Source organism: Ambystoma mexicanum, chromosome 6p (genome assembly GCF_040938575.1).
Source record: "Ambystoma mexicanum isolate Mex_15411 chromosome 6p, UKY_AmexF1_1, whole genome shotgun sequence".
Classification (NCBI taxonomy): Eukaryota; Metazoa; Chordata; class Amphibia; order Caudata; family Ambystomatidae; genus Ambystoma; species Ambystoma mexicanum.
Window position 1 is genome coordinate 1,043,348,450 of NC_090935.1, and position 11,288 is coordinate 1,043,359,737.

General features: G+C 44.5%; 1 long non-coding RNA gene across 1 annotated transcript; it reads right to left on the reverse strand.

Annotated features, from left to right (window-relative positions):
* Window positions 1-493: 493 nt before the first annotated feature.
* On the reverse strand, window positions 494-10,465 carry LOC138511004 (uncharacterized). Its single transcript, XR_011280529.1, has 3 exons — window positions 10,422-10,465; window positions 6,000-6,117; window positions 494-2,056 (listed from the first exon to the last, which is right to left on the reverse strand). It is a non-coding gene; the product is annotated as an uncharacterized lncRNA (long non-coding RNA).
* Window positions 10,466-11,288: the final 823 nt, after the last annotated feature.

Here is an 11,288-nt window from a genome sequence, read left to right on the forward strand (position 1 = left end):
GAGGGTGTGCACAGTCTACTACAGACATGATTTGGAGACAGGTTAGTATAGGGAAAGTAGTGATGCCATAGAATTGGTTCTAGTAGCATTTGACCAGTTGCACTACCCCTCACATGTGTCCAAACAGTATATCGCTGCTGATCTACAGAATAGATGCTATGTGCCAAACATACAGGAACTCTTAAATATGTTCACATCCAACTGTACGATTTGCCAGACATACAACACGGGACACACCCTAAGGACATTGAGGGGCACATTGACCCGTCCAATTGGTCCATTTTGACACCTCCATATTGATTTTGCAGATATAGGAGAGAGATGCAATACCTTTCGCTATCTCATAGTAGTGGTGTGTCCATTCTCCCATTGGATTGAGGCTGTTCCATGCGCACATCCTGATGCTCAGTCGGCAGCTAACATTTTGGTTAGAGAAGTGTTTACCCGATGGGGAGTGTGCGAAACTCTTAAACATGACAATGACACCCACATCTTCAATTAGCTTTTTAATTAAATTGCAACTCTTTTAGTGTTTAAACATGAGATTTGCTCAATTTACCATCCCCAGGCCAACCGTGATGTTGAAAGGATGAACAGCCCCTGTGCATAATGCATCCAATGCTTACAGGTCTGCATCAATTCTAGGAGACAAATTCAAACCATTCTTGACAGAGTAACATTGATAAAATGTCTTTATCGACAAATTGCGACATGATGAGCGGCACCAGATTTTGCAAGCTCGCCACCACTCCAGCTACACCCAGGGGACACAGTGTATGTTAGAAATATTGTCCGCAGGTAGAGTGAGCCATGCTATAATGGACCTTACACGATAGTTTATGCCATTCCACTTACGGTCAAGGTGAAGGAGTTGCAGTATTGGGGACATATTTCTGATGTCTGGAAGACTCCCTATATATCACCTCTTGCCTGAGTGTATATTGCCTGAGTGCTTTTTGTAAATACTGATATGAAAATGGAAACAACGTTTGTGGATACTTCTTCACTGTTGTAGTTGTTTTTTTACACTTATATATGTGTATGTGTATATATGTGTAAGCCACAACGCAAGCTAAAATTGGATGGAGTGGTGTTTGTGTCAAACAGATGGAAAAGCCGGTGGTGAGCTGCATGGCAGAGGGGTTAGCAGGGTTAGGAAAAGAAGTGATATGGAATATCAATAAAAAACTGTTTTACAATATGGGCCACGTATGTTTCGAATTTGACATGGATTGAGACACTGGACTTCCCAGTGAAGATTCAAGCAGTGGTAGAATATGAGTTTTGTTTTCGAGAGCACAGGACAGTTCACTTTGGCACCGACACCAAATGCAATAAAATGCTGCACATTCCAGGTCTCGCAATAGGAACAGCAGCCCCTATAGATCTCTACTGAGTGTGTGCAGCCAGCAAGCATATGTACATCGCCCACCATACTGGCAAGGTACCTATGCACTAGCAATACTGCACCCAGCTATTCATGTGGTACCCAAAGCTCATCTAACAATTGCATCCAAGCATGGTATACAACAACAGAACTACGTTTTGACCCACCCCCATGGGCGAAGAGGACAAAGCGCTCACTAAAGATATGGAAGAAGAGGACAAATTAGTTGAGATGATCCAGTTGGCAAATGACACTGAGCAATGCCTGAGTGCTATTAGAAGTGAATTGAGGGTGATCCAGCTAATGACACTTCAGAACCGGTACATTCTGGACCTTCTGATGGCAATGGAGTGGGGCATATGTAAAGAAATTGGACTGTCTTGCTGCACATAAACTCCGCAAATAATGCCAAAAATGGGTCCCTGACACATATCATAGGGGCCCTGCACAAGTTGAAGACCGGCATGGAAAGTGAGGCAGAAGTCCAGGTTGATGATTGGTTTGATACATTATTCTCGTGGCACCGACATGGCTTGGAGCAGTGATGAAGATATTGGTTCCGATCAAGGTGCTTCTGTTGGTGTTATTCTGCATGTGCCAAAAGATGCTTCGATTCTGTGCCAATACTTTCCCAAACAGTGCCATGATGGTCGAGGCAGGAATGGATCTCTAGGTACAAAGAATAGGCAAGTTCAGACATAAGACCAAATAAATCATGTATGGCCAGAATTGAATGGCCAGTGCATCCCCCAGGGACCTAGACTTCGCCCCCACCAGGCCCAGAAAACTACACAGAGCATTGGGTTGATAAAGTGGGTGATGGTGTGTATTAACCTCACATGCACTCCGGAGAAATATGTCTGGAGTGGGGAAAGCTTACGCCATGTTTGTACAGTGTGGGTTCCTAAGGATGAAGAGGATAGGGAGAAAAAGAAGGAGGGGTTAATTAATGGAGGATTAACTAAAGGGGGGAATGTTGAGATGCATGTTCAGATCCCAGTCCCTCCCACATGATTTTGACTGCGAAAAGTATACTAATATGTGGGAAATACACATGAACAGGTAAAGGGGGATGGGGAGATGTGTGTGTGTACATGAATGGCACATGGCATGCTTACTATAGGACTTTATAAGGCAAACAACCAAAAAGCTTCATAGAATGCTAGGGGAATACACTGCATGTGCATGATACATATATAGAATGGATATTTGACAACATATTCAAATGTAGGCCTGAATCTTTACAGGCAATGTTGGAAGCACAAAAGAACGAGGTCTCATTGTTGAATATTCCTCCCCCACCCCAGGCAAAGTAGGGAACACAAATGCAAACACAGATACGTCTTGTTTGAGCTTTGCGAAATTAGAAAGGAATGTGAGCGGCCCAACATGAGTAAGGGCTGTGGCTGAGTGTGAAGAACAAAACCATGGGAGCCAGGGCAGAGGTCTTGAGCTGCCAAAATGCAAGTAGAGATTAAGGACACTAGCGCCCTGCAGGATAATGGTCATCCCATTTGAACTACCAGATGCCCATGAGCAAAACTCTTAAATCATTCACAATTTACACTGATTAGTGGGACCTGCAGGAAATTCAGGCCTGCCCCTCTGAAGGGGTAGCTGGTAAGGGGGTCACAGAGGATAACAAAGCATGTTTATTATGTTTAATATTATTATTATTATTATTATTATTATTATTATTATTATATGATGTGAACTGGGGAGAGCAAAGAATGATGCCAACTCTTAAAAGATTATGACGGGTGGGCACAACGGGGGCATCTGTGTGTCTGGGATGAGAAAAAGGATACTTTATTTGCAAGGACCTGACTGACCTTGAAGTTATCCACTGAGCTCATGTTGATGGCTAGGTGCACATCACGTGATTAGGTCTTAGGGCAGGGCAGCGTTTTCAGAAACCTGACCAATCATTTTATAGTGATCCCAGGGGAAGATGTCGTCACCCACTTGTGAAGACATTGCAGACAGAGAAGTCGTGACCAATGAACTATGGGTCTATGTATTGATTAGTGTTATGTAAATTGGTGGCAGCCAATGAGGGCGGGGAATGAACAATGTATATTGTATACATCACAAATTACTTTTCCACAGTTATGACGTGCTGTTTGCTTTGAAGAAGGAGGAGAGAGAGCTATGTGGCAGTGGACATATAATATCCTGTCACTGTTTCCTTTTTGTATTCAAATAAAGCTCTTGTTCTTCTCACAAAAGGGTGCACCAAGCCTTTTTCCCTAGAGGGTTGTTATTTTTTCATCTGGTTGTTGAGAGGTTACTCAACAACAGCCGCTAGGGATTCTCCGGGAACCACCAAACTTTTAACTACAGTTAATATGTGTGCCTTGGAGGCAACATTTTGAGTGTATTATAACATTCATGTATATTAATAATTGTTGACGACCCTCACTTCCCCCAAAAACGGGATTCGGTTTTTAAATTTAAACATACTCTCAGGGTGGGGGAACAGTAGTTCAATTTCCGGGACTGTCCAGGCAAAACCGGGGCACTGAAGCCTTCTTCCCAAAGTGATGATCATTGTGTGAGAATGTCCCAGCAAGGGACCTAGCAGAAGGATTGTGGGGTGTTGAACAAATCAACAAATTAATTGGAGGCAGTTTGGAGAAAGTAGCACTCCACGCAGACTCTACCTCAGATTGGGCATCCCGGGAAGGTGCTGAAGTCACCCATGCCGAAGGACAGCCCGGCTGCGACATATGCATGTACATTAGCAAAATCAATGTTTTCCTTAGAGAAGCAGTAGAAAGAGTAACCTTATGCAACAGGCGTGACATAAGCTTGCCAAACTACATTGTTTCTGTGCCACTAGCTTCACATCAATAGGCAAGATATGCATGACTCTGGAGAACCCACACACATGATGGCTTTCTCATGCATGGAACTGGGAAACTTGAGAGCTCTCCCGTTGCCTCCTTCTTAACTTGCAACAACTACAGCCTACATGTGTTTACTGATTTAACTTTTAAATTAAAGAGACACTTTTTTCTACCCACCTGCCTGGTCCTGCCTCTGTTGCCTGATTGCTTGGATTATTTCAGACACCCACTGGATCCTCCGTGTTTTGAGTCTGACTCTAGATCTCAACTCAAGAACCCTCAGTCACTCAACATTCCACACCTCATCTGCAAGAATACTCAAGTTTATGAGTAGTGTTTTTGACATCATATTGACTGTCTTGTGGTGAGCAGCAAAAACTGTCAGCATGAGATTCTGATTCGTTGGTGGGTCATTATTGCATCACATGACTTAGAATTGTGTACGGCAGAGTTTCAGCTCTAGTGTGGGCCCTCATTTCAAATATACTGGTTGGCCAGTCAGTGGAGTGTATCTTCTAAAAGACATTCATACCCTGGACACACGCCAAATCCTCCAGTCAGGAGCAATATTGCATGCAACCACGTCTCTGCTTAGAGTTGGCGTGTTGGGGAGAGGTTGTTGAGAGGTTTACAAAATGGCATGTTGGTCCATGAATTGGTTTCATGTTTCTCTCGCTACCAACCCGCCCAAGAAAATAATAGGGGTAGGCCCCTTTGGATATCACTTCATATTCACGCACTTTGGGATCACGGCTTAAGGAAGAAATTATCCGGGGGGTTTATAGGGCAATTCTGGAATGGATTTGCCTTCAGTGCACAAAGAATGTAACGCTAATGAACCCAAAATGTTGATTTACAAGTGAATGGGAAACCTGGAAGTGCAGTGGGTTTGCAGCCACCCTTAGTGACTAAAAGGCGTGAGAGCACGGGCAGCAGGGATTGCCCAGTCCCCTACAGAGAGATGGGGTCGGATTTTACTTGAGGGAATTGATCTAGTAACTGCATTACTACCAACATTATTTGAAATAGCTTTTTTTGTATGGTGCTCTCACCTGCAACACCTTGTACTTGATAGACTGCCACGCTTTCTGGTAGTGTGGGCATTACATGACAGTGGATCACCAGAGAGAGAGGGCAGAGCTCTACTCTAGGCCCATCTCTCAGCCACTATCTTTATGTAGTAATGTAAATAGAAATTCGTGACAACTTTGAGATGCTTCAGAACATTTTGAGACACCCTGACAATGTCGAAATCCCCGAAACAATGTGCTTCTGTTGATAACAGCTAGCCCGCAAGAGATCTGATGCCTTAATTTTTCAACAGCAGAACCTTGAATTTTGGGTCTGAGTCTTGTAGTTTCCAATTTACCATTAAGTGTACAAGCCACATGATTAAAAGTGACTCGCTTAAGGGGTCACACCTGACAGCTGGCTAGTTGGCAGATAGGTATATTGATGATGTAAGTGGCAGAGAACAGAGGTCACTCATCACGGTGTAATCAAATATTGATTTCCAATGCATTTGTAATAGAAATTCATGATTCTATTAAAGATACAGAGGCGAAGGATTATGCTTAACTCAACTCTTTACTTCTCGAGCAGCCAGAAATAATTAAAACATTTTAAGCACACTGTCAAATACTACAACATCCATGAAAATATGCGAATTTGAAGTGTGTGTCTCATTGGTTAAAACATGTCACGAGATACAAACAGTCCAATCATGTTCCTCAAGTCCATTATAAACACCATGGCTTCCTTACTTCTTCCTCTTTCTGAAGCTGATCGACAACTTTAAACCTGCTTCCCAACCGGTAAAATGCTTGAACTCCCCAACTCATTCCATCATTCTTCAGGAACCCAAAGGTTTTGCATCTACACCTGTCAAAACAAAATAAACAGTATTACTGAACCAACTATCCCAAGATGAGTGGGCAATCACAGAAAATAATCACATATGAATTGTCATGAATCTTTACATAATCAACACAAAATTCTCAGTCACTTTAAACTATCTTTGCGATTAATATTGTGGGATAATTCTTTGCCTCCATGTCTTTAATAGAATCAGGACTTTCTATTATGAATGTATTGAAAATCTGTATTCTATGTCAAGACTCAGAGGCTCCGATTATGCTCATTTCAAGCTTACTTACTACTAACGCAGCTACCTGATTCACTGGTCTAAAGTAAAGATTCTTGCAAGTCGACTCATTAGACCAGTCTTCCGCTTTTCATAATGTCCTCTAAGTGAACTCCCATTCTGAATGCTGTGGACGCCATGGCCCCTCTAGTGGAATGACCTCATGCACCATTTCACCCATCTCGCTAATGTAGCTAATGATACTGCCCTGAATGGCTTCTTTACCACTATCAATAATTGAGATTCACCTTGTGGCCTATGCTGAGCTGCCACATTTTCATAAACCTTAAGGCATCGGATCGGACATAACCTGGGTTGGTCTGGAAATGCTGTGTATTCTACAGTCTTGATTCCTGTCTTAGTCCTTTCCTCTATATAAAATGTTACCCCCGTAGGAGAAAAACATTTCCTGTCCACTTTCAAAGCTTTGACGTCAGAAACCTTCTCGCAGGATTTAAACATAGCAATGTAGCTAGTTCTGCCGAAAGATCCTTTCTGGATAGGTCTTTGTTATCTGTCCATGACTCAAACACTCAAACATTCACAGAACTACAGTCACGTCCCAAAGACGAGAATATTTAGTAGTTGGAGGTCTCACACTCTTAATCCCTTTCATTAATCTACATATCAAAGGATGCTCACCTACTGTGCTACCCTCGACATATTCATACTTGGCTGAGATCGCCGACCTATAGGTGTTAATTGTTCTGTAAAACTTGCTCTGAGCCGCTTGATCAGCTAAAAAGTTCACCACATGACTATATCTGTTTGAACGGGATGCACTTCCCTTTACATGCACCAATTACACAATTTGTGCCATGCACCTCTGTATGCCTTCTTGGTTCCAGGGGCCCAGGATTCTATAATGAATTCTTGAACCTCTCCCAAAAGGCCAGGTTGGACCAGGCTCTCCCATAATCGCCCACGCTACCAGGCTCAGACTCCCTGTCTGAACTAAAGGATGTCTTTCTCCTGTTGGGTTCAGCAGTATGTCTTCTCTTTGTGGCAGCATAGCTGGTGAATCGTATGACATCTCCAACAGATCCAGAAACCAAGCCCGACCTCCCCAATCAGGTGTCACCAGCATCACTCTCGCTCCCTGTCTTCTGACTTGTGCGAGAGAGTGTTTGTGGTTTCATGGCGAATGGCGGAAACGCATACTCTGCCGTTGGTCCCCAGACCTGGAGGAAAGCATCCGATGTTGATGCTTCTGTGTCTGGCCTCCAACTGTAGAATCGAGAACATTTCCTGTTCAGCTTCGAGGGAAACAGGACAGACAACCTACTAGCCTGGCCAGACCTCTTAACAATATGTCCTCCTTTGACAACATGGTCTTTATCTCTCTCCTGATAGAGATAGAGTTGACTTTCTCTAGAGGTAAGCTGAGAGTGCCCTGTACAGTGTTTAACATAAATCCCAGAAATGTCATCGACTGGGCTGGGTTCATCTCTGATTTCTCCCAATTTACTAGAAATCCCAATTGTTGTAACAAGTCTGTCATGCTCTTCAGCTGCTCTGAAAGCAACTCTCTGTCCTGACCAATAATGGATATATCGTCCAGGTATATGATCAGTGTGAAACCTTGCTGCCTGGCTTCATCAGCTTTGTAAAGCACCACAGCGCTGATGCTAGGCCGAATGTGCGGCATGAAAACTCCCATCTCTGACCGTTCCAAAAGAATTGAAGAAATTTACATTGGCTCTGGTGTATGGGGGCCGTCAGGTATGCGCCTCTGAGGTCTATCCGAGGGAGCCATTGCCCTTTCTGGAGTATGTCCCTCAGTAGATGGATGCCCTCTATCTTGTAATGTCTGTATACTAGAAATGTATTCAGTGTTCTGAGGTTGATTACTGGCCTGATCTTGTGCTTGCCTTTCACCAAGAACATGTTGCTTACAATACCTCCTTGTTCTCTGACAACTGGTCTGATGGCTTTCTTTAGCCGCAACTTCTCTATCTCGCCATCTAGCAACAAATTGTCTTCCTTGTTGAGCCTGATTAGTCTTGGAATGTATTCCTGCACTGGTTCTTGCCAAAATCCTAATAGGAAATCTTCTATTGTCTGTAAAACCCAGGAATCTGAAGATATATCTCTCCACTTTTGTATATTCTGTGACACCTTCCCCCATACCAGAGGGATGAGCGTGTTTTGTGTGTACTTTAGTGATTTTTGATTTCTCAACTGTGGGGTTGTGTTGCTGAATCTTGGTATTGCCTCTTCAGCTCCTGACTCTGCCCCTTCCCCTGGATGGGAAGAATGGGTTGGCTCACCGGTCGTCCTGTTCTCACCAGTAAGTTCTTTCGCCAGATGGTCTGTAGTGAGAGTATCGGCTGTCTGAGCGGCCCCTGCAAGTCCTGTCGAAAACATTCCTCCCGAAGATCTTCTTTAGGGAAGCTGGAGCTTTATCTGGTGTGGCACATGTGCTACCAAACTTCGCCATGTCCTTGATGAATGTTTCCCTGAACAATTTACCCTTGGCAGCCGCTGCTGCTTCAGGTGGGGCTAATTCTCCTAACTTGGAGTTGATCTTCATGAGAATAGAGCGCCTTTGCTCCATTGTAATGGAACTATTCGCACAACCCAAAAGGCAAATTGCCCTCTGCGCCCAGCCTGAGACAACTACTGGGTCGATAGGTTCCTTTCTCTGCTTGGCTTAATCCACCAGCTGCCATATCTTTGTGATTGGCACTATTACATTGAGATGTTTATCCTGGCATGTCTACCAAGAGCGGTCAATGACTTTGTTTATGTCTTTACCATACCTTCCCATGAAGGTCAGCATGCAGTCATCAATCTCTGGGGTCTCAGCCTCCTGTTCCGACAACCTGGATCCGGGGCATAACGCCCTCATCTTGTGTCTCGCCTCTTTGCTCAGTGGTGCCCTTAGCCTTCTCTTTAAATATGCTGTGATATTGTCTGGGGGTTCCCATTCAGAGGACCTCGGATGAATTAATGCGGCTGGGTCAAATTCGGCCTTTTGAGGCTCGTCGTCCGTAGGCTTGCTATTTTTTACTTCAGAATTTTTCTGTATCCACCGACATTGTGCCTTCTGTCTCCTGTGTGCTCCTGTCCTCAGAATTGTTGCTGCTTATGCAGCTCATCTCAGAGCATTCTCCTGAGCTATCTCGGCTGTGTTTGGCCCATGACCTTGCCTTTTTCTTGCCACCCCTTCCCCTGTGTGGCGAACCCATGGGCGTCTGGGTGCTATGTACTCTGCGGGTCTTCTTTCTTCTCCCTTTTTCCCTGCATGCCTCTCTCCTCAACTCTGCCATGCCCTGAGAGAAGGCCACAAGGTCTTCCATAATGCCCCAGCTCTCCCGACTCGGGCCTCCACCGGCACTCATAACACTATGGACAGCCTGGCTCATTCTGATACCACTTATGTGAGAGCCATCAAAATCCTCTTCAGAGTAATCCCTGCTCATGCTGTTTGTCTGTGCCGTCTTTTGCTGCAGAATAGTTGGGCTGCCCCTGTCACTTTATTTTCCTTCGTAGCTATGCAGGTCTGGTAGCAAGTACTTCCCAGTTTAACTTGGAGCTGTGCTCGTCTATAGGGAGCTACTCCTTGGTCTTTGGCCTCTGCAGTGATTACAGTTTCTCCTGGGACTGTGCCCATCACACAACCCCTTTGCTTGCAGGATTAATAACCTGCAGTGTGCCCTGCTACCACCAGGTGGCGCGCCTTGAATGAGGCCTCATAGTTAACCTCTGCTGAGATTTCTCCCGTAGCGAATGCTTCCGCCGAGACAATAATTGCACCAATAATTATTACAATACACTTTTCTCCTTTGAGGAGTATTCTCCCGCATCTTTTCCCTCAGGAGGTTGTACGCGGAAGTAAGGCTCCAGCGCCGGAACCCCTTGGAGTCCCGTCGTGCTCTGAGCGAACATCCGTGTTGTACCGCCTCCTATTGCCTGCTGAGCACCGGAGCTGAGCCCCGTCATGCTCCTCCACTCTCACGGATAAGCTACACCAACGTCACATAGGCGCAGTATTCTAAATGGCTAACGTTCATAGTCATTCTTAACACAATAAACATACCAATCAAAATGTAAAGTACATTGGCTTATCTCAGCTGCTCGAGCAGCAAAGAAAGAGGGAGAAGGAAGGAAGCTAGGGTGTTTATAATGGACTTGAGGAACATGATTGGACTGTTTAGATCACATGAAATGTTTTCACCAACGAGACACACACCTCAAATGTGCATGTTCTCATGGATGTTGTAGTATTTGACAGTGTGCTTGAAATTATTTTAATTGTTTTTGGCTGCTCGACAAGAGTTGAGTTGAGCATAATCCGAGCCTCTGGGTCTTGACATAGAATTGTGTGCACGATCTACATGTAACGTGTGCATCGAAAAGCAATGTATTTAACTATCAGAAGGGAAAACCCACCCTTTCTCTCATACCACTGGCCTTTGATCAATAACCTCTATGAAAGTCACACGTTGTAGCAACACCGAAACTAAATAAAGCACTGCATAACAGCAAAGCCGGCAAGCAAAACCTGCTTCAGGCATTTGGCATTTGGCAAGAATGTGAAATGCATGTGTTGTTCTGTTACCCGGAACATCAGAGTGCTGAGTCTTGCCGGGCTGCCTACCAAAGGCTGCCTGTCAACAAGGCTGCCAGTGCCAACAAAGGCGCCTTCTGGAGTACAGCATATTTCGTTGCTTTGCCCTTTCTGTGCCCAGTCAGGCACTAACTGAGCTGATGGGTTAGTAGAGTTTGAAGTGCCTTCTCGGAAACGGTATGCTTGGGAATTGGATTCTTCTGCTTGTTTTCTTCACTTGCGCAAAGTGTCCCTTGCTTACACCCCCTCAGTGCCTCGAATCTGCCACACCGTCACAACTCCAGAAAAGAAATGGCAGTTCATTGTTTATTTTCTCATATGTGCTGAAGTTTTGTT